The following is a 22,621-nucleotide window of genomic DNA, read 5'->3' on the forward strand; positions in this document are numbered from 1 at the left end:
AATTTTCGTGGCATCGCAGCAACATGCACGGTAGGATTGTTTTGGTGCATGTTTGTTGCTTTCTGATGTAAAGTGAATGGATACCATGCAGCTAGACGTTGTGCCTACTTAAATACTTGGTAGCTCAACAATGCCCAACACTCACGTTTGCACATTTCAACCAAAGCATGCAGAGAAATAAAATAAAACGGTAGCAAAAAGTCATATTTGAGACAGGCGATAGTGACCCTCCTGGTATGTAGCAATATCGATAGGCTGATAAACTAATTTCAGTTTCATTCGAAACTTTGTCTTATAGCTCTGCATAAAATGATCATCAAAATTTAAGATTTTGAGCAATGTGAAATACGAAGACAATGATGTATTTAAATGAATAGGGTTTCGATTATTTCTTTTGTCAGGTTTTATGATCGTCTAAGCAAAATAGCATGAGCTTTATATTTGAAAAAATGTCCACCTACTTGTTTCATTAGTCTAATTCACTAGATTCGTTGCGTTCGTTAAGCAAATTTAATGGCGTTTCTGCAGCAGTTCATGTTACGCTAATAATCAATCTATTCACACTTTTTAACCAATGTTTTGCGCATAGAACCAGGAACATGTGAATTAATGTTTTCTTCTTTAAATGTTTTTTTTATTGCAAGAACCGTATAGTAGTATATGCATAAAAAGTACCTCCCAAAGAGGTTATGACAATTTTTTTTCACGCTGTTCCGCTAATGAATGGATACATTTGTGGACAAAGTCCTCCAATGACCACGCTGTAGTGGGCGGCTGTACAAAAAGTAAGCACTATATAAACAAACCGGCTCTGGCCAGCTGTGTTCAAGGTGCAAAACATATCTTTTAGTACGATCGTTGATTGGGAAAAGATTCAGGCGATGCCAGATTGGGATTTTGAGTTCAGTGCGGTCTGTGATAAATTTTGTAGTTTATGTATTTTTTGCCCAATGGATTGCAATATCAACAGGGTACTTTTCAACAATTGACGACTGTTGAACAGCAATTCATTCCATTTTGCTCAATTCTATGCTACTATACAACTAGAAGGTTTACGTTATTTTGGTAATTTGATACCGTACAATGACTTCAGCTTCGTAATTGCCTACACTGACTATCGATTGATAAACATTTGTATGGATGGGCAGCACATGGCAGAAATCGTGCCACGAATAATAAAACATTGTGTTTATTAGGAAGATGTTTTGAGTAGTGTTCAGAATCCTGACCTCAAATCAGCATACTGAATTTGCGCATCATTATTTTTAACGATACTTAAAATAATAACATCGTAATCGACTTGTCAAAACCGCTGGTTGCATTATTAAGACTTTGATATATCTATAAAAAAATTGAATCTTTATTCAAACCCACAAGTAGACACACATGGCTGTTTTGTAGTCCGCTCATAGTATTGGCACTAACACACCATGGCTTTTGGGCAGCCGTTCCAAACTTGAGATCTGTCAATCATACAAGGCTCCCACTAGTGAAGCGCCGCCGTGAATAAAGTAGTACGTGGGGTCGCAATGCGGTTGCCAGATGTAGATCGAAGAACGGAGCTTAATTTGAGCAAAAGGTTAAATTTAAAGGTTGTTCGGCACGGTACGTGCAGAGTACAAAAGAACAAACTTTGTCGGCTTGGAGCGTGTTTAATTCCATGAAGTGTTTGTCCGGTTTCATCTCGGCGCTATAAAGTGATCTTGGTACTTTACTACGTGCTGGAGCTATGGTTGGAGATAAGAAGGCTGGGTGGTACAAATGCGTTTTCAATGTTTGAAGCAGTCGAGCACTCTGATGGGATCAGAAAAGCACTGGTGCAATATGCTCATCAATTGCAAGCGACCATTCAAATAAGGGCAGATTACGCGTAGGCCTTCTGACGATTTCTACATTTTCATGACATCGGACTTCTTTGTCGAAAGAAAAAATTGAGCAACTGTACTAGTGAAGATACATACACATTTTTAATTATACATCAAAACAGAAATGACTGCGGAGGTTACCCATTCGCTATCGAAAAAATTGTTGCTGCTGTTTGGATCTTTGGTATATGCACTCTATTAGTGCAAGAGTCTGTTTGACCATTCAAAATTGGAAAAGTATAGCACATCCAACAACATATTACCATCGGCAGCGACATTCACACCAGAAACCATAACCACGAGCGAAATGAGAAGTGGCTCACTTCATGGACCGTGAAACCACCATCATAACGATTTGCTACCGGAACTCTGCATTATTGATGAACCAAGCAATTTACAGCTTTCTAAACTTCTAATCCCTCTCTAGGTTCATTTGTCTTATGTTTGAGCGCCAGTGGTTGTTGTACTTCATCGCTACCGAAAGTAAGTTCAACAGTTTTGCATTTTTACTACCAAACGACCATGACAGTGTCGATTTGGATCTTCACGCCTGTCAGTGCACGCGGTCCGCCTATATCCGTTGCAGATCGCGCTCTAGTTGAAGGCCACTATTAGTGCCCTTGATGGAAAACAACAGCACGAAAAAACATTCCCGCGAACCACCACGTCGCTGCGCCTCGATGGCCAGAAGCGCTTTCTATTATGTACAAGGAAAAGTGTGCTCCTTGGTGCGAACATAGCGAAACGTTTTCTCTCCGCCAATTGGCTGTTTTGCAGGCAAATTTCACTCAAAACATGAGCACCGAGAAACGATCCTGTTACTTTTGCAGGCAGTTTTGACAACCAAACAAAAATTAAATAAAAATAATAATCACCAATTAATCCACCGTGGTTCGAGTTTTCTCACCATCGTGCAAATACTAAGAAAGACTTGGAAAAAAAATGATCGTGGTAACGAAATTAGATTGGTACTTGATCGCAAAGAAAAATAACCGGCGGCCTCCCAAGCAGACAGTCAACTACACTTATTCTATGAGATTCCATCTTTCACCACGATAGGGAAGTAATTACGTTGTGGTGAAAATTTGTCTGATGGAGAGTCATCGCCGATCTGATGAAGATAGCAGCGAGTGTGCTTTTCCCGCAGTCATGCTGTAATTGGGTAATTGCACCCAAAAAGCGAAATTATTGATTGCATCTTGTGTTTGTGCGGTGTTCCGTGAATTGAACCAAATTGTACAATATTACGTGGAACAATTCGCTCTCAGCTCATCTCCGACGCTGTTTACACCAGTTGTACCAGCAGTGTAAATGTCCGAAATAGTAGTGCTCGGGGACGAAGAATGTGAATGTCCGAGTTGCATGCATCTTTGCACGAAAGTGAAGTAAATCGTTTTCGTGTTGTTCTTCGGTTGATCCTCATACATGGCACGATTTGTGCAGAAAGAATTTTAAAAATGTTTTCGGTAATCCTCTTTGTAAGCTAGACTGAGAAACGGAAGAACCTCAACTTTAACATTGTAGCGTTGTATAAGGTTCACTTAAAGGAAACGATGAAGGTCCGTGCACATAATAATGGTCACACTATCTACCAGAGCTGCGGCAATACACTGTGTATGACTTTGATACTGATGAGTAAGAAGCAGTTTGGGGCTGATATTTCAACATCAGTATCATCAATGTTAGTTAAAAAATGGTAGATAACTGATGCTTTCGCGAAAAAACAAATCACTATAAGCAACAGCTTAGTTAAATTCTCTGAAAATATATGAAATTCAAATTCACTTAAACGCAGCCTTTATATTGTTGTTTTTAGGAGTGACGAATAAGCCGTACCCTAAGCGCTGGAAAAGAGTGTAGTGCATTTGTAGAAAATGTTTAATCAAATCATATCAAATAGTAGTAGTGCTCTCGCCAAATTACTTGATATTGAGATAGTTAAACCTGAACCGAGTCTAACATTTACATTTTTTATAAAACTTGTGATAAATTGTTTGCGGGTTTGCGGTGCTTAACCTGATGACGATTAACATTCGTTTTGTACGTAATTAAAATACCTGAATATAACTGAAAAATAGTGATGAAAGTTTTTATGAAGCCGTTTCTTCCGCTCTTCAGTGTTACCACTTACCAGAGGGAGGGAGAGAAACCGCGAGCTTGCAATTAGTAACGTTGATCTATCCGGAATAATGATTTTCATTCGTTCAATTTCAAGTTAGTTAAGATGGTCGGAACAGTTTTCGGGCCGATATTTTTCTTCTGGGCGTGAGATAAGTGTGTATTCGAGAGGCTCGAAGATTCTAATGGACAGGCCAACAAAAAATAGGTCATAACGAGCAGTGTAGCAAGGTATGTTTTTCCGATGTTCAATAACGATTGATATGCTAATGTAAACCAGATCGGAATGACGACTAACAGACCAGCATTCGAATGCATCTTGATCATGAGCAAACCTGATTTGCTGCCTTGTGTTCCTCTCGGAACTGATTTCATGTAAATTAGGCACACTTTACTTTTTCTATCGCTCGCTCAGATGTCAGAAAACGCTGAATCTGAGATATATTACGGTCAGGCTTTATGGCTGCTCCGGTTAGTTTGAAATACAGTTACTCCTGAGCAACGGTGCATGTATTTGTATTATACCTGTCAAAAATGATTGTGTTATTTAACAAAATTGGAAGCAATAAGAGCAAATTGACTTCAATGAGCTGATTCAAAAAAAAAAAAAATTAACGATGAAAACGCAAAATTTTTTCAAATCATGCACTTTTTTACGCAATGCTATTGTAAGGAAATATATTTACTTTAATACGGTGCTTAAATATCTAATTTTTGAACAATCCCAATGTTTGTGTTACTTCGTCGATCATCTCTGTCGCCATCAAGTGTGCTAACGTAGCAATCAATAATCGTTGTTTTAAAACAGTCAGTGTTACAGCATATCAAATGTCAATTGTGCGAAATAAACGTACACGTCTTGAATCGCTTTCAATCCAAACTGGACATTGATGGCACTGTTCGCAACAAATTTATCTAAATGGTGTGGGCACAGACTGAAGGCCATTGAAAATTTTGTTTTGCTTCATATCTAGCGTTGGATTGCCATTGTTCGAGTGGACTATTATTTTATGAGTGGTGTCATTTATGAGCACTAGGTAGACCATCGGATTTGAGGACAAACGGTTTAAATTGACGAAATTATTACCGTTGTATAAATCAGATTGCTCGCGGTGGTTGACAATGGGTAGATAGTCGTGCAACAAAAAGTGGTAAATTAAGTATGATAGAACGAAAATCTGTTGTTAGTAATTTTTAAGGTACATCAATCGTCGAATGATATTTTGAATTTGGCATTGAAAATACGTTTTACTTCAAAACGAGGAATATTACAATAATACATACAAATAAGCAATGCTGCAAATTTGAATATAATTAAAAGTAACTTTTAAAATGATGAACTACTAATGAACATTTGAATATATTATAGATAATCAACCGTGCTAAAAAGAAAACAGAAGAACACTAGAAATTTTTGAAATTTTACCAACATATTTGGCGAGGCACCTGAAATTTTTATTCAACGAGAAAACTAGGTAAGTTTTACTAGTTGATTCAAAATTCCAATCAAATAGTTTTTAACAGATTGGAGATTTTTCGTGTCACATGCTATTTATAGTAATTATAAAACAAGACCAAGCGGTGATTCCTGCCTCGACGAATAAGCATGTCACAATAAGTTCGTTGAATGGCCGAGCCAATGTGATTGTAAAGACCTTAAAAAACCTTCTATCACTTTTCTATGTTCCATTAATCGACAATAACATAAAAATGCTTTTTTCAGAAAGAGACTTATAACGAGCAATTTATTCGAGCACTGAAAACGGTGGTAAATATAGGTTGATTGGTACACTTAAACCGATTATGAAATGGCACTTATTTTGCAAGTGCTTTGACAATGACGCTTCGAAAAGTTGTGGGTGAGGTATTCGTCGGCCGATCAATCGATTAATCCAATATTTGCTATTTATGCGCTTCATCACGAACGAAGGTGTGTGTGCTTGCCGCCGTAGGTAAGCGACTCAGTAGTTGTTTTTGTTTCAGTTACACAAATCACTCACTTCATCTTCAATTGAGCAGCTTAAATAATCTTTAAACTGCTAAGCTCAATTGCACAATCTTCATCCGATTCAATAAATAACATAAAAAAATCACTTCACGTAGCACGATTCATCAAGTTGATCTTTGAATTCATTTTTTATCCTCGGTTCCAACGCTGAGGTACAGTTGATTACTTTGATATATATTGCTCCTACCACTAGAACCTAAATAGGCACTTCTACATTTTGCCTCCTGAATTGAATTCCAGGATCCCGAATTCAACATTCAAATATCCTCACAGATAATTCCTTTGTGCTTGTTACACACTCTTCGTGCAGGCGAACACGAAGCGACTTACGGTACCGAATTGTCACTAGATCTCAAAACAGGACCACCTGTAGCAGAACTGAAACTTTAAAACGTCGAACCGATCGCGTCGAAAGACTCCGATGCACTGAAAAGCGAGAAGCGACGTTTCTCACCGTTTAGTTGTTGATTGCGCGAATGGTCGGTTCACCATGGAGTACACAGAGAGTATGAGAGACCAACGATCGCGATCGCTACCGGCGGCGGTAAACTCAAATCAAAACATTCAGCGGCAATGTCTGCCGCGATCGTGTAGAAACATTGGTGCAGAGAGACGGTCATCACGCTGCTGCCCAAATGTTTAATAGAGCGAGAGAACCGTGCCTAGCCCATACATGCATGCGCTTTGTAAACGTCGTTGGATGATCGAAAAACTTCAAATTGCTCTCAAACTGTTGCGAACGGACTTGACAGAGAGAGCGAGAGGGATTCAGTGTTTATGGTATATTAGAATACCAATGCAAGCCAGAAGATGCTTGAAGGGATGGTTGGATGCTGAGCAGTTGGTATCGTTAAATATTAAAAAGGCCTGGCGATTGGCATTTTGGTGCTTCGTGATGCCGAGCAGTCGTGCAGCAAAACTGGTTTTGGGGTTTACGGGCGAATCTACTGTTTCGAGTGAGAAATGCTGTTCAATGCCTCTAGGTTTTTTGTTTTAACTGATGAAGATTTTTGACGTATTAGACTGCTAATAATATACGCATCGCATTGGAGCAACGCCGTTTTCATTATTAATTGAACTATTTTAATACGGTTTTCGAGTCTCTATCTACCACATAATTGTTTACGGTTTACTGTTGAACGGAACAAAAACCTTTAATGTCGTGGAATGGATTCACTTATATTAAGAATATTTAGATTACCAAAAGTGTATGACTATGTGAAATTTCAATCAAAAAACTTTTTCAGCATATCTTTACTGTATTTCGGGGTCGGTATCCCGCAACCGCACCTATCTACACCTTTACTTTCCCAAACAAAATCATGTTTCTTTTATTGAACCCGTTTTGCCGTTCGTCTTCGTTCCGACAACCTGCGCAGTGGCTCCTTTAGTGGACGTCAGCATACTTCTTCGCGAGCAGGAACCTGTTATTTCGATAATTTTATTCCTGTTTTTGTTCATTTGTCCCTCTAGGTTTCACCAGCTTTGGGCCTGGCTATTTTACCCGTGGTTATTTTTGCTGAAGATCGTAGTGGCTACAGCTCTTGCAGAGAGAACCCTGCCGCGTGTCGCACGAAACTTGTGGATCTACCCTACGTGATCTGGTCTGGTTTGGTCTGGTCACGCCGGTCGTGGTCATCGTATCAGTCTTGATCGTGTAGCATTACTGTAGTTGCCTGAGGACGGAGGCCACATACGCGCAAGTGTACAGCCTATGCAAAAGATGGTAGAGGAACAAACGAGGAAAACACTTGCGAAGGCGAAGAATTTTGTAAGCATTGATGAAAAGAAAGGTTGTTGGTTTACCAGCGGCGAAGAAAAACCATCCACATTAACGATCAGGTTTATAACCTGTCCAAGAGCTTGAAGGGGTAGAAAATAAGCTGCCTTAATTGTTATGCCGAAATATACAGTTGTGATGTTCACGTGCGGCCCACAGCGAAGGACTGTGAATCCAGTTATGATGAAATGAGAATTCTAGGATCAAGCAAGTTTGTAGGTGTTGAGTTTGTATTATTGATTACTGTACAAGAGAAAATTCGTAACGCATCGTATTGTTAATGCGGAAATGAAAAAATTCACGGCGTTACGTATAAACCTGTGAAAGGAAATTTCCTGCAAGCGACACACACGATCTTCCCATTAAAAAAACTCTTACTTCAATCGTCACGACACAGTTTTGGTATCTAAGCACACTCACGACGGCATCCCCTGTAAGCCAGCTGTTTTAGTACCTAAATACTTAGACGTCGCATATTCTGATGCACGTCGGCTGCCTACTCGTTCGCAGTTAGCCGTTGCGCAGTGCATGCATCACTCGATGGTAATGTGGCGCTTACCTGTAAGTAGAGCGAGAGAGAAAAATATCATGCAATGATTAGTAAATACTAAGTAGACATTCATCTTATACGACCAATTGGTTGTCGTGTTTGATACAATTGTTTTGGTAACTTTATAAATACACGATTCAAAAACAAAGGCTTCTACAGCTTATGCTTAGCTTTCAAAAATCCAAAAGTTAAATCGATTAACTTCCAGTTTTATGAATAATTATGTTTATTAGTATCGAATATTTAGTTTTAAACTACAGGCAAACAAGTTGCCATGAACAAAAGACACGCTTGTGTGCAACTTTTTGGGTGGCAAGTTGTTGAAAAATCGGTAGCAACTGCGTTGCGATTCGCGGCGGTCAGGAATCGGAATATTAGTCCTCTTTCACTTCAGGAAACGAATAACAGTGCTTTGGTGTGCTGTATGGTAGTTGCGGAATTCAATTAAAGATGGCATGCGATCTGTCTGCACGTTTGAGAGTACCTCCTTATCTCTCTTCTGCCGCCGTGTGCCACATACTGTGCGGCGAAGATAGAGATACGTGTGAAACTAACTGTTACGTTAGTTAAGCGTTAGCTGGAAGCAGTAATCTGTTCATGGGGTATAAATTGGTACCGCTAACGATATTGAAAATGAATCTAGAGCGCGAACATTTCATCCAATCTTTACTGCTAAAAGCCTAATATGGTGGTGTACTTTAATTTCCCTATCAATCAGTAAGGTAAATAAAAAACTGCAGTTGATACAAAGCAAAATCACGCCAAATGAGATAGAATACAAAAAAAATATTTTTCATAGAGAGAAATTTTGATTTTTTTAAATCTTTTTTAAAAGAAACTTGAAATTATAAGGCAAAAAATCTAACATCGAGAAAAAAAAACAATTTTTTTATGAAGCATGAGTTTTGAAAAAAAAATCAACACTTTCCAAAATATTTGTATTCCAGTGATTTGAAAAAATTTAAGTAGTCATTTTGAATTGAAAATTTCAATAATTACAAAAATATACACTAAAAATGGATAAAATTGTCCCTTTGAATTAATTTTTTGTTAGAACTTGACATTATTCCAAAACTTTGGATTACAAGTTCTGGATAAAGAAACGAAAGAAAAATATATACTATGTTCACGTAAACGTGTTATACTTTCATGATCACATAATGATTACATTGATACCCCATAGCACTCTCAAAATAAAAATATAGACATTTAATGACCAGACAAATATACATAGAAAACGGTCGTTGTGACAAACAGACTTGGTATTTTTATAGCATCTGCTGTTTGAGGTTGTAATATATAAATATATGAATATAACTCAATGCATGCCTTAAAGATTTATTCAATTCCGTAATCAAAAATTGAGGTTTGTACACTATAGAGGGTCTACATTGCAGCTACATTGCAGAGGGTCATTCTAACAATATGATTGATTCTGACAATTTTACTATTGATTCATGATTTATGATTTCTTTTTATTCAAGACTTCTTTAATGTTTTATCATTTAGGTCATCAAACTAACGGTTGACTGTGAAGTCAGCCTCGAATAAAGAGAAAGTTAAATTTCGAAACGAATTTGAAAAAATGAGGTGTTAGAACACTTAAAAAAAACTTTCAAGTCTTATGAGCACCCTGCTTATGCTAAAAACGAATCTTTCCGAAAATTACACCAAACCGGCGAAAAGCTGCTTGGTATAAATTTTGCATATATTGGTTCGCCTTTCATGAGCATCTTATTCGTTTGGCGAGCTCCTAACGAGTCGTTTTCTCCTGTTGAATGCAACATTGGCGATCGAACCCAACCCAAGTGTTGAGTTCAGCAGACGAATGAAGGCATTAACCGAAAACGAAAATAGCAAAAAGCTTGCAGCCATAAAAATCAACTTTTCGCTGGAACCACTGCCATGAAAAACCTGTTTTCCGATTCTCGAAGGGTCTTCTTTTCTTTCAGCGGAGAACATTGAACGCAGTCTATACCGAGCTAACGTGTTTTCTTATTCGGATGTGGTGAAAAAAGGAGATGAATAAAATATTTAAATTTCTGAAACAAAAAACAAGCACCGTGTGTAAAATGATTGGAAAATTAGGATAGAACAACATGTATGTTGTGTCTGTGATAACATGTAAACACTAGAAAAGGTTCGGAAAGATTATATAAAAACTGATATGCAGAAAGATGATTAAAACACCAGAAATGAATTTTGTAATATTCACCATATAACTTCTGAAACTCAATTTTCAAAGATGATTAAAATCAAAATGACAGTTTCGTAAAACAGTACATAAGTTAACTCATTTATATTGAACTTTGTTGGAACAGGGAATATTTTAAATTAATTCATTTATATTCATGCTTGTAGAGCTATAGAGATGTCAGTCAATATGCCCGATAACAGTCATGATGCTGCCCGCTGTGCGAGAATATCACAGTCAACCATGGCTGGCGAAGGTGTGGTACGCAATCGGAGCCAGAGCAGTCTTTTAAAATTAGAAATGATTCAATGTTATGAGGTTCGAAGGTTTCTTGTGCAAATAATGTTGCTCTCACAGTCGCACAAAATTACTGTAATTAAAAATGTTCAGAAATGAAACGACGGAGAATCGGTTCATATTACTGATCATTGCCTTCGTACTGTTGCCCAACTACTGTAGGACGGATGAAATCAGAGCTCAGAAGAGCCCAAGTCAGAATTATAATTGGCCACCTTCTGGAGACATATTCGATTTCTTCTGCATTGTTTTCCATGTTCTGAATATAATTACGATGCACCATTTGATCCATAAATGGCGTCATTTTACATGTTTAATAAGGAAAAAACTTCTACCTTCCATCCAGTTTAAAAATAGTAAACCTGTTTACAGAAAACCTGGTACATTGTCTTGTCTACCGTTGCATTCCGCCTTACACGGCTAGATAAGGAACGATTCAACGATGCTGTCGATTAGAGCTCCCATTAGCTGTATACAATAGGTTCACTGAGAAAAATCATTCTTGGCATCAGATTGATAACCATGCATCCTCGTTCGCATCCTTCGCAGTTGGAAAAAGCAGCTGACATCTGTATTGTATAATCAGGTAATGGGTTGCTCTCCCACGAGAAAACGAATTAATATAGTGCCCTCCTCCTCCTTACTTTAGCCGATCGTGATAAACAGCTTGACTTGATAAAAGAAAAAAAAATCCGATATTTTTCTCGCATTAGGGCATTGCAAGTCGAGACGACGATTGCCACTGAGACGATTCAGTTACATCAAACGGATCTGATTAATTGCTGTAATATCGAAGGTCCTATCAACAGCACCGCCAAGAATGATTTATATTGAAAACGAGACCTATCCACTGAACAGTAAGAGCGTGCTTTGTTTTTTTGCTAATATAATGTAATATATTACATGTTGTGTTACATGTAATGTTACACGTGACATGTTACATTTGACATGCTATGTCTATCATATAACATGTGACACTAGCCATTTTATACGAGTTACGATCATTTTCTTCGTCTTTTACTAGCCTTGTGTACATAGACCACGGGGGGGGTTACGAACGGAGCCTTATCAACGTGTACGCACCGACAAACGATAAAACCGATGACGTAAAGGAGGAGGTCTATGAGCTTCTTGAGAAAACGTATGGAGAGTGCTCACAACATGACATAAATCGTCATCGGAGATATGAACGCACAAGTCGGACGAGAGGAGTTCTTTTGTCTAGTTATCGGTAGGGAAAGCCTTCACTCTACCATCAACGACAACGGCTTGAGGTTAGCGAAGTAGAGGGGAATGGCCATCTGTAGTACCCATTTTGCACGTCTGAACATCCGAAAACACACCTGGAGGCACCCCAATGGAGAGGTTTGCTCCCAGATCGACGGCCGGAACTTTTTAGACGTCATAGACGTATTTGAATTGAGATCGGCGAGAAAGATACGTCTGGACATCCAGAGGTTATAAGCGGAAGGATATGCGGCAGAGTATAATCGAAAAGTTGATAGAAGAATCGGTGAACCAGCTGTAGTATGAACTAGCAGTGGAAGCACTGATTACCGATAAATCGCGGATGGCCAGGCGTTGGAAGCAACAGTTTGAAGTGGTGTTGAACGGTGAAGAATGTAGGAGAGTCGTCGAGGTGAACAGGATAGAAATTGGGGAGGACAGACAAGCTGTGGACCCACCAACATTGGACGAGGTTAAGAATGCTTGTATAGAACCACAAAGCCACTGGGAAGGACGGCTTACCGGCCGAACTTTTCAAAGTCGGGAGCGAGCCGCTATGTAGTGCAGGAAGCCTTTGTTGAAGAATACCAATGCGATTTTCGATTGGGACGATCTACAACGGACCAGATGTTTATCTTGAGACAGATCCTCGACAAATTTCGAGAACACAACCTGAAAACACATCATCTGTTTATTGACTTTAAGGGGGCGCAGGATACAGTGAAACGTAACGAGCTGTGGTAAATTATGCTTGAACATGGTTTTCCAACAAAACTAATTAACCTGTTACGTGCGACACTTGACGGTTTCACTTCAAACGTCAGGACATCGGGTGAGTTTTCGGACGCGTTTGTGACATTAGATGGTCTGATGTAAGGTTACGGGCACGCGAACTTGATCGCATGCAATGAAATAATAAAATAAATTGTAGAATGTAACGTAAAATCGATTCAGAAACTTGTAGTTATATACAGACATAAAATTAAACTTCCTCTATTGTGTAACATAAAAAAGGAAGATTCCTTAAGTTACATGAATTATAAATAAATAAATTAATTAATTAATAAGAAGGTGCAATACGGTGGGCAGGTGTGCAGAGGAGCGTTTTCACATGCTTCTGGGCCTCGCGGACGATATTGATATCATTGGTGTTAACTGTAGAGCTGTTGAGGTGGCCTTTACGGCTCTCAGAAGGGACGCTGCGAGAATTGAACTCACCATTAACACTGCCAAAACGAAGTACATGGTGGCTGGCAGAGAGCGTGGCAGTTCTACGGGTGTTGGTGTTACGGTCGAGATGGATGGGGATACTTTCGAAGTGGTCGACGAATTTGTTTATCTTGGTAATCTTGTGACATGTGACAACGAAGTGAGCCGCGAGGAGAAGAGACGGATTACGGCAGCGATTAGGGCTTATTATGATTGCGTAGCCAGCTTAGGTCTTGTAGCCGTATTTGCGTTTCATAGGACTCTGATCCTCCCGGTGGCACTCTACGGACATGAATTATGGACGTGGAAAGAGGCCGATTGACGAGCGCTTGGGGTCTTTGAGCGTAAAATCCTGCGATTGATATTTGGTGGCCAACTAGAAAATGAGGTGTGCGCAGGTGCATGAATCACGAGTTGTACGAAGTATACAAACACGTTGATATTGTCAAGCTGATGAAACACGGCAGGTTACAGTGGGCTGACCACGAAGCACGGATGGCGGGTGAGCGATCGGCAAAGATAATATTCAGCAGAGAACCGGGTAGAGGCCGACGACTTCGAGGCAGACCTCACACGCACTGGATGTGTGCTGTCGACGAGGATGCCAGAACAGCGGGTGTAAGGGGAGACTGGAGAGGAGCAGCTCAAGATCGAGTTTTGTGGAGACGTATTCTGGATTCGGCATAGGATCTCAACGATCTGTCGCCATTGAGGTAAAAGTAAGTAAGTATGTAGGGATGTTGCAATACATTGCGTACTACTTACAGGGTGAGGAATAATTATCCGCATTCAATGTTTTAGTCATAACTTTATTCTTACAATATTAAACAACAACATATTTATACAAAACTCGAAATGTTCACCTTTGGCTTCAACGCACGCCTTCAATCCTTTAGGGAAATTATCGACGATGGACGATAGTTCTTCCCAGGGCATCCCAGGCTTTGGTTAGACTAGCTTTCAAATGATTCAATGATTTGTGTGGTTTAGTACAGGCTCTGTTAAAAGCTTTTGGTGAACAAATTGATTGATTCTTACACCCTTTTCAAAAAAAAATTAAGGGGGTTTTACCGGTAGCCGTAATTCCCGCCCAAACCATCACAGAAACTGGATGATGTGATCGAGCTACGTTCATACGCTTAGAGGGGCCGTTCCTAAACCACGTGGTCATGTTTTGATCACTTTTTATACCCCCCGTGGTCTTTCGTGGTCTTTTGGCCAACCCCCCCCTCCTTTTGTGACTTTAACTACGTGGTCTTTTCAATTGTCAAGAGCCAGAAATTCACCTAAATTTTTACATTTTTATTATTAAACTTTCAGTATTTTTTATACTTCTAAAATGCAAAAGCTTGATTCTTGACTTGGTGGCAACAATGAATTATAAGTCAGGAAAAAGACCACGTGGACATTTCGTTAACCCCCCCATCCCCGTGCATGGTCTTTCGTGGTCTTTTGACAAACCCCCCCGCCCCCCTGGTTATAACCACGTGGTTTAGGAACGGCCCCAGAAGAGCCTTTAGGCAAAAGCTGGCGGTCATTTTGGGGGTCATGAAATTGCTCCACAATGAAAATTTTCTCATCGGTGAGTAAAAATGTGCGATGGCGTCCATCGATGATTATGACACTTAATGCACACTGTTGCAAAGGAGATTCCGTGGTTTTGTTTACACATAGCCAACATCTGTCAAATCTGTGTTATACACTGAAACAAAAAACACGGATAATTATTCCTCACCCTGTACATCGAAGAATATTTTGTAGAATGTTTTCATAAATTTTCCTACATTAAGATTTTTTCTATTTTTTATCTCATGTATCATTTAACTCATCTCATCTCAGTACAAGTACCTTTTACGTGCAACAAAAATTTTATGAATTGATTAGGTTGGTTCATAGAGAATGGTCTGATTTTTATACCTTTGTATTCATCACAACCAAGACAAAAAAACATGTTAGTCGTGCCATCGTAGTCGATCCGTGACTACTTTTGTCTGCCTTGGACTGCTTGTGACATAAAATTTTATTACTTTCTATGTTACCATACATTATTTATAATTAAATGAGTCACGACTTTCCGGGTTTTTTATACCAGATGTTTAGTTAGAAACATAACTGGTCTAGATAATTTCAACCGCAACGCACAAAGATTTATTAAAATAGATATGCTAGTATGCTAAGGAAGAACAATGAAAGCAGGGTTGAAGCGGAAAGCTAGTATACGTTGCGCTGCGCTATACGCTAATTCTTAACGGAGTCAAAGCTAGAAACAATTGTAGTTAAACCTAAGATTTAGAGGCGTTATACAATTGTTAAATCATGTTCAGCTTTGGAAAAGGACCAATATCTCGATTAGTCTCACATGTAAAATACACACCTAAAATTTACTGCTGAGTTTCAGGAATTTATTGTTGAGAACCGCACCTTTAAGTCCTTGGTTTAAAAAAATGACAGTTGTCACATTTTTTCGTAAATCTCGATATCATCTAACTGAAACTTACGAAAAATTAGGACAGCTGTTTTTTTTACTCGAGCACTCAGAGGTACCGTTTTCAGCAATATATATCCGAGACTCGGCAGTAAATTTTAAGTGTGTAAAAATAAAAACATCTCTTCTTTTTTGCCGAGCAGTAACAATAACATCATTTGGAACGAAAATAAAGGGCGACATCCTTCACCTCAAATCAACTTGAAAAGACAATTTTGATTTGTATGCTTTATAAATGCTTCGTGCAATCAATCAGATTATTTTTCATATTATCAAATAATTCAGAGCAAAAATTAAATGCGACAGAAGTCAAAAGGCTTTGAAAAAATATTTCTGAAATTTTATGATTTATTATTGTAGTTTACCAAGCTCAGGTTTCGTGATGCTTTCATTATCGAGAAACCAGGATTTGTTGGTAGGTTGATAACTATATTTTTTATCATTTACTCATTTCATACCCGTTTGATTTTTTTTAATTTAACACGAAATATCCTAAAAATATTAAATAAAAAACCTAAATTAATCCACCTAGCGGTCAGACCCAGCCTTTCTCATTCAAACTTATTATTTGTAAAAATAGATTTACATGGACGCTTCAATCCAATAAAAGTATATTCACTCTTTGGGTTCTAAAATATTGATGTTTTTAATTCAAGTATAAAATATGAAGTTTGACGTAATGATAGTGCTTAAGAAATAGCGAAATGAAAGAAATGACTTTTAATTTCGAACAATTTCATCACGAGCGATACCAGGAACGTTAAAATAGTACGAAACCGCATTTGAATTATGTTGAGTTCACGTATATTGATCAAAGCAGGTATAGTTTTAAATAGTCTTTGAATTTCTTTTCCATAACTTTTGAACCACATATCAAGTTGTTATGAAGTTAGTTGTTTGTAAGTTTAAGAAATAACTCGTTCGAATGACGCTAGTTATGTTGAATAAGTCGTGTAATCTTTGAGATAATAGACTCGTTGTTTTAACAATTTAATATATAACTAAAGTTCGATTATCACATTCCGCGTCGAACACTCGACAGAAACGGACGTGCAAAGTGGTCGTTCTATTACAATCCGGTCCGTGTGTACGAATAGCCAAACAAAAGAGTGTATTATTCGCGCTAAAGGCCAACTAGATTGTGAGTTGTGTCGCTACGTTCTGTACCCGGCTCGCAACTTTGGCTGTATTGGTGCAAAATACCAGCTGCAGTTTTGATCTGTGCACAGTGAATAGATCTTTCTAATTCAAGGCCATCATTTGACAGTCGAGCCGTGTCGCTGTGCTGAGTGATCTCACACCCGGCTCACTGCTGGTGGCTGTATTGGTGCTGCTGTACTGGTGCTGCTGGCTGCTTTGGGTGCAGCTTCGAACGATCGGACAACCACTGCTGGAAGGAAGAAGTAAATAGGTACGTGTTCTTGTCGGCGCTAGTGCGCTACATTTAGCGCGATGGATATAGATCCCTCGCCTCCCGTGCCACCATCCCCGAACCCCCTTGACCCTGACCCTTCTGTTACCCCCTCCCCTGTTCATTCTCCAGTCCCCCCTCGGCCCAGGCTTTACCCGGACGGATCTCAACAGGGCAGCTATACTGTTTATTTTCGTCCAAAGGCAGGAGTGAATTCAAAGCGATTAAACATACTGCAAATTTCTAAAGACCTGACGAAGGGGTACAAGGCCGTGACCGAAATTTCCAAGGTCCGACCTAACAAGCTCCGTGTCGTGGTCAGTGATCTGGCACAGGCCAATGCTATCGCTTGCTCTGAGCTCTTCACACGCGAGTATCGCGTTTACATACCCGCACGAGACGTGGAGATCGACGGTGTCATAACCGATTCGAGTCTGTCTGTCGAATGTATCCTAAAAAGCACAACCGGTTACTTCAAAAATACCGAAACACAGGCGAAGATTTTGGATTGTAAGCAATTGCGGTCCATGTCTCTCGTCGGCGGTAAAAAAGTTTACACTCCGTCAGACTCGTTTCGCGTTACGTTTGCCGGATCTGCACTCCCTAGCCACGTCTCGATCGACCGGGTTCGTCTGCCTGTGCGATTGTATGTACCCCGTGTTATGAATTGCACCAATTGCAAGCAGTTAGGCCACACAGCCGCCTACTGCTGCAATAAGGCACGATGTAGCAAGTGTGGGGAGACTCATGCGGAAGATTCTTGCAGTGTTAATGCTGAAAAATGTATTCACTGTGGGGAAAACCAGCATGAGCTCTCCACATGCCCGGTGTACATGCAGCGCAGAGATAAAATCAAGCGGTCACTTAAGGAGCGTTCAAAGCGTTCTTATGCTGAGATGCTGAAGAAGACCGTGACCACTTCTACCATAACATCGAACCCCTTTGATCTGTTGTCCTCTGATGAAACCGATTCTGACGATTCATCAGCGGGAACATCTTATGCCAATCCTGGGGAGTCTAGGAAGAGGAAAAATGTTTCTTCTCCTAAACTTCCCCGTAAAGGTCCTAAGATTTCCCAAAGTGTAATGAAAAGTACGAACAAACCAAACAGTGCTGCGGAAAAACCAAAGCAAACTCCTCCTGGGCTTGCAAATTTAAAGTCCCAGAAGGAGTTCCCAGCACTGCCAGGAACATCTAAACCCCAGTTGTTCCTTTTGCACATCCAGTTGATGAAACAAACTCTGGATTAGTGAAATTTTCTGACATTGTGGACTGGATTTTTGAAACTTTCAATGTACCCGATCCAATTAAAATTTTTCTTACAGCATTCCTCCCAACAGTTAGATCATTTTTGAAGCAGTTGACTGCCCAATGGCCCCTCCTTGCAGCGATTGTATCCTTCGATGCCTAATTCAACTGCGTATATGAAGGATTCTATCTCTGTCTTACAGTGGAATTGTAGAAGTATTTTACCAAAAATTGATTCGTTTAAAGTTTTGATAAATAAAAACAAATGCGATGCATTTTCCCTTTGTGAAACTTGGCTTACTTCAAATATTGATCTCAACTTCCATGATTTTTATATTATTCGCCTTGATCGAGACACACCATATGGAGGAGTACTTTTAGGGATTAAAAAGTGCTATTCTTTCTATCGTATTAACCTCCCCTCGATTCCAGGCATCGAAGTTGTCGCATGTCAAATGACAATACAAGGTAAAGAGCTTTGTATTGCCTCAATATATATTCCTCCCAGAGCACAGGTTGGGCAACGGCTGCTCTTTAGTTTAATAGAACTTCTTCCCTCGCCACGTTTGATTTTGGGAGACTTCAACTCTCATGGTGTGGCTTGGGGTTCCCCTTACAATGATAACCGCTCCTCTTTAATCTATAACCTTTGCGATGACTTCGATATGACTATTTTAAACAACGGTGAAATGACATGTATCCCGAAACCTCCAGCGCGCCCAAGCGCTCTGGATCTATCCTTATGTTCGACGTCGCTACGGTTGGATTGCACATGGAAGGTAATCCTCGATCCTCACGGTAGCGACCATCTGCCTATTCTTATTTCAATTACAAACGGGTCAACTCGCATGCGACCAATTGACATTCCGTATGACCTCACACGGAATGTCGATTGGAAGTTATACGAGGAAATGATTTCAAAAGCGGTCGCGTCGATTCAACATCACCCACCACTTGAAGAATACAACCTCCTCGTGGGCTTAATCCTCGACGCCGCGTTGCAAGCCCAAACGAAGAAATATCCCGGCGTAACGATCAAAGAGCGGCCTCCAACTCCGTGGTGGGACAAAGAGTGCTCCGATGTCTACACGCAAAGATCCGACGCGTTTTTGGCCTTCCAGAAGGGAGGTATACCCGACGACTATATACGGTATTCGGAGCTTAATACCAAGCTTAAAAGCCTGGCTAAAGCAAAGAAACGCGGATATTGGCGTCGGTTCGTGAACGAGACGTCGAGGGAGACATCGATGAGCACTCTTTGGAACACAGCCCGAAGAATGCGGAATCGCGTAACGGTCAACGAAAGCGAGGAGTCTTCAAGTCGGTGGATATTTGATTTTGCCAGGAAAGTATGTCCGGACTCTGTTCCTGAGCAAAACATTGTTCGCGATGCGTATCCGGGCCACGACGCGATAGAATCACCTTTTACGATGGCAGAATTTTCAGTTGCCCTTCTGTCCTGTAACAATAACGCGCCTGGGTTAGATAGAATCAAATTCAACTTGTTGAAGAACCTACCCGGCAATGCCAAGAGGCGCTTGTTGAACTTGTTCAATAAGTTCCTGGAGCAAAACATTGTACCGCAGGATTGGAGGCAAGTGAAGGTGATCGCCATCCAAAAACCAGGGAAACCAGCTTCTGATCACAACTCTTATAGGCCGATTGCAATGCTATCCTGTATCCGGAAATTGATGGAAAAAATGATACTCCGCCGTTTAGACCATTGGGTCGAATCAAATGGTCTACTATCAGACACTCAATTTGGCTTCCGCCGTGCCAAAGGGACGAATGATTGTCTTGCGTTGCTTTCAACAGATATTCAGCTGGCGTATGCTCGCAAAGAACAAATGGCGTCTGCGTTCTTGGACATAAAGGGGGCTTTTGATTCCGTTTCTATTGACATTCTTTCGGGTAAACTTCACCGACAAGGATTTTCTCCAATTTTAAACAATTTTTTGCACAATTTGTTGTCCGAAAAGCACATGCATTTTACGCACGGCGATTTGGCAACTTTTCGCATTAGCTACATGGGTCTTCCCCAGGGCTCATGTTTAAGCCCCCTTCTTTACAACTTTTATGTAAATGACATCGACGAATGTCTGGCAAATTCATGCACGATAAGACAACTTGCAGACGACAGTGTAATCTCTGTTACAGGAGCCAAAGCTGCCGATTTGCAAGGACCATTGCAAGATACCTTGGACAATTTGTCTGATTGGGCTTTACAGCTAGGTATCGAATTCTCTCCGGAGAAGACTGAGATAGTAGTTTTTTCTAGGAAGCATGAACCTGCTCAGCTTCAAACACAATTAATGGGTAAAACGATTTCTCAGGTTTTGGTACACAAATATCTTGGTGTCTGGTTCGACTCTTAAGGCACCTGGGGTTGTCACGTGAGGTATCTGATGAAAATATGTCAACAAAGAGTGAATTTTCTTCGTACAATAACCGGACAATGGTGGGGAGCCCACCCAGGAGACCTTATAAGGCTTTACCAAACAACGATACTGTCTGTTATTGAGTACGGGTGTTTCTGCTTCCGCTCCGCAGCAAACACACATTTGATCAAACTGGAGCGAATACAATATCGTTGTTTGCGTATCGCCTTGAATTGCATGCAATCGACCAATACGATGAGTTTGAAGATCTTAGCTGGAGTACTACCATTGACAAACCGCTTCTGGAGCCTGTCTTCTCGTATTCTAATCAAACCCGTTTTATGACATTGTATTTCAATCACATGTCCCAAAATATTAACCCTTCTTCGAATATTCCAAATCGTGCCGACTTATCAAAAACTTCTGATTCTACTGTGTTTTTCGATACATCCATGATAGAAGAAACTCGTGGAATCCCGGATCATTTACGCGTGCAGCAGATCCCTAAAATTTTTTCCAATAAATATCGAAACATCAACTGCGACAATATGTACTACACTGACGGATCACTTCTTGATGGGTCCACTGGCTTCGGTATCTTCAATAACAATTTAACCGTCTCCCATAAGCTCGATAATCCTGCTTCTGTTTACGTCGCAGAATTAGCTGCAATTCAGTACACCCTAGGGATTATCGAAAAAATGCCCACGGACCATTATTTCATCTTTACGGACAGTCTCAGTTCCATTGAGGCTCTCCGATCGATGAAAGATGTTAAGCACTCTCCGTATTTCCTGGGGAAAATACGGGAACATCTGAGTGCTTTATCCGAAAAATCTACTCAGATTACCTTAGCGTGGGTCCCTTCTCACTGCTCGATACCGGGTAATGAGAAAGCGGACTCTTTGGCTAAGGTGGGCGCAACAAACGGTGATATTTATGAAAGACCAATTGCCTTTAATGAATTTTTTGCATTTGTACGTCAGAATACGATCATCAGTTGGCAAAATTCTTGGACCAAGGGGGAACTGGGAAGGTGGTTACATTCCATAATCCCCAAGGTATCGACGAACCCGTGGTTCAAGGGGTTGGATGTAGGTCGGGATTTCATTTGCGTGATGTCCCGGCTTATGTCCAATCACTATAGATTTGACGCGCATCTCCGTCGTGTTGGGCTCGGGGAGAGTGGTATCTGTGCCTGTGGTGAAGGTTATCACGACATAGAGCACGTTGTTCGGTCATGCCCTGTACACCGTGACGCCAGGTCTAGATTAATAGCTTCCCTGCAGGCCGAAGGTAGGCAGCCGGCTGTTCCTGTTCGTGATGTCTTGGCGACTACATGTCCCTTATATACGTTTTCTTGAAATCCATCCACGCCCCAGTTTAGTCCTATCCCCTTCCGCCTACATCCAACCAAACGACAAGAACACGTTAAGACCCCGGATCCGGAAACAGCAATCAGACCCGCACGATACTCTCAAGGCCCGATGGAAACAACCCAATATGCCAGTCCGAAATATCTTGGCCCAGCAGCGGAACAAATTTAATATGCTGCTTACCTATGGCAATGAAAACCATCAAACAGCAAACCTGTGCTTTTAATGCAAAATATTCTAGCTTTAAGTTAGATTTAGTTTCAGCTCGTAGTCGGCAGCGAGGATAAAAAATTTGCTTTTAGTTATTAAGATACTTTAGAAAGTAAGCTACCAGATATAATTGGCGCCGTTAAACATTGAATTGTATTTGTGCCGTGTCAAATAAACTATAGATGAAGAAAAAAAAAAAAAGTTCGATTATAATCTAATGAAATGGGAACGTATAGAGCAGCCGAATTATGAAACCACTTGTTCA

At 40.2% G+C, this 22,621-nt stretch overlaps 1 protein-coding gene and 1 long non-coding RNA gene across 22 annotated transcripts in view; one reads left to right on the forward strand and one right to left on the reverse strand.

The window, feature by feature from the left end:
* LOC129721410 (disco-interacting protein 2) overlaps window positions 1-22,621 on the reverse strand; it is a 178,543-nt gene that overhangs the window by 41,811 nt on the left and 114,111 nt on the right. For 9 of the 21 annotated variants that reach the window (XM_055673933.1, XM_055673936.1, XM_055673935.1 and 6 more), the window contains exon 1: window positions 5,984-6,423. The exons of 8 other annotated variants lie outside the window; for them this stretch is intronic. The gene's annotated coding sequence lies outside the window, so the exon portion shown is untranslated. Of the gene's footprint in view, window positions 1-5,983; window positions 6,424-8,089; window positions 8,307-22,621 lie in introns of those variants that run through there. 4 more of the 21 variants (XM_055673938.1, XM_055673937.1, XM_055673945.1 and 1 more) reach the window with 3 other exon arrangements.
* LOC129721414 (uncharacterized) lies at window positions 4,993-8,028 on the forward strand. The gene is made up of 3 exons (XR_008727391.1): window positions 4,993-5,134; window positions 5,353-5,458; window positions 7,465-8,028. It is a non-coding gene; the product is annotated as an uncharacterized LOC129721414 (long non-coding RNA).

Source organism: Wyeomyia smithii, chromosome 2 (genome assembly GCF_029784165.1).
Source record: "Wyeomyia smithii strain HCP4-BCI-WySm-NY-G18 chromosome 2, ASM2978416v1, whole genome shotgun sequence".
Taxonomy (NCBI): Eukaryota; Metazoa; Arthropoda; class Insecta; order Diptera; family Culicidae; genus Wyeomyia; species Wyeomyia smithii.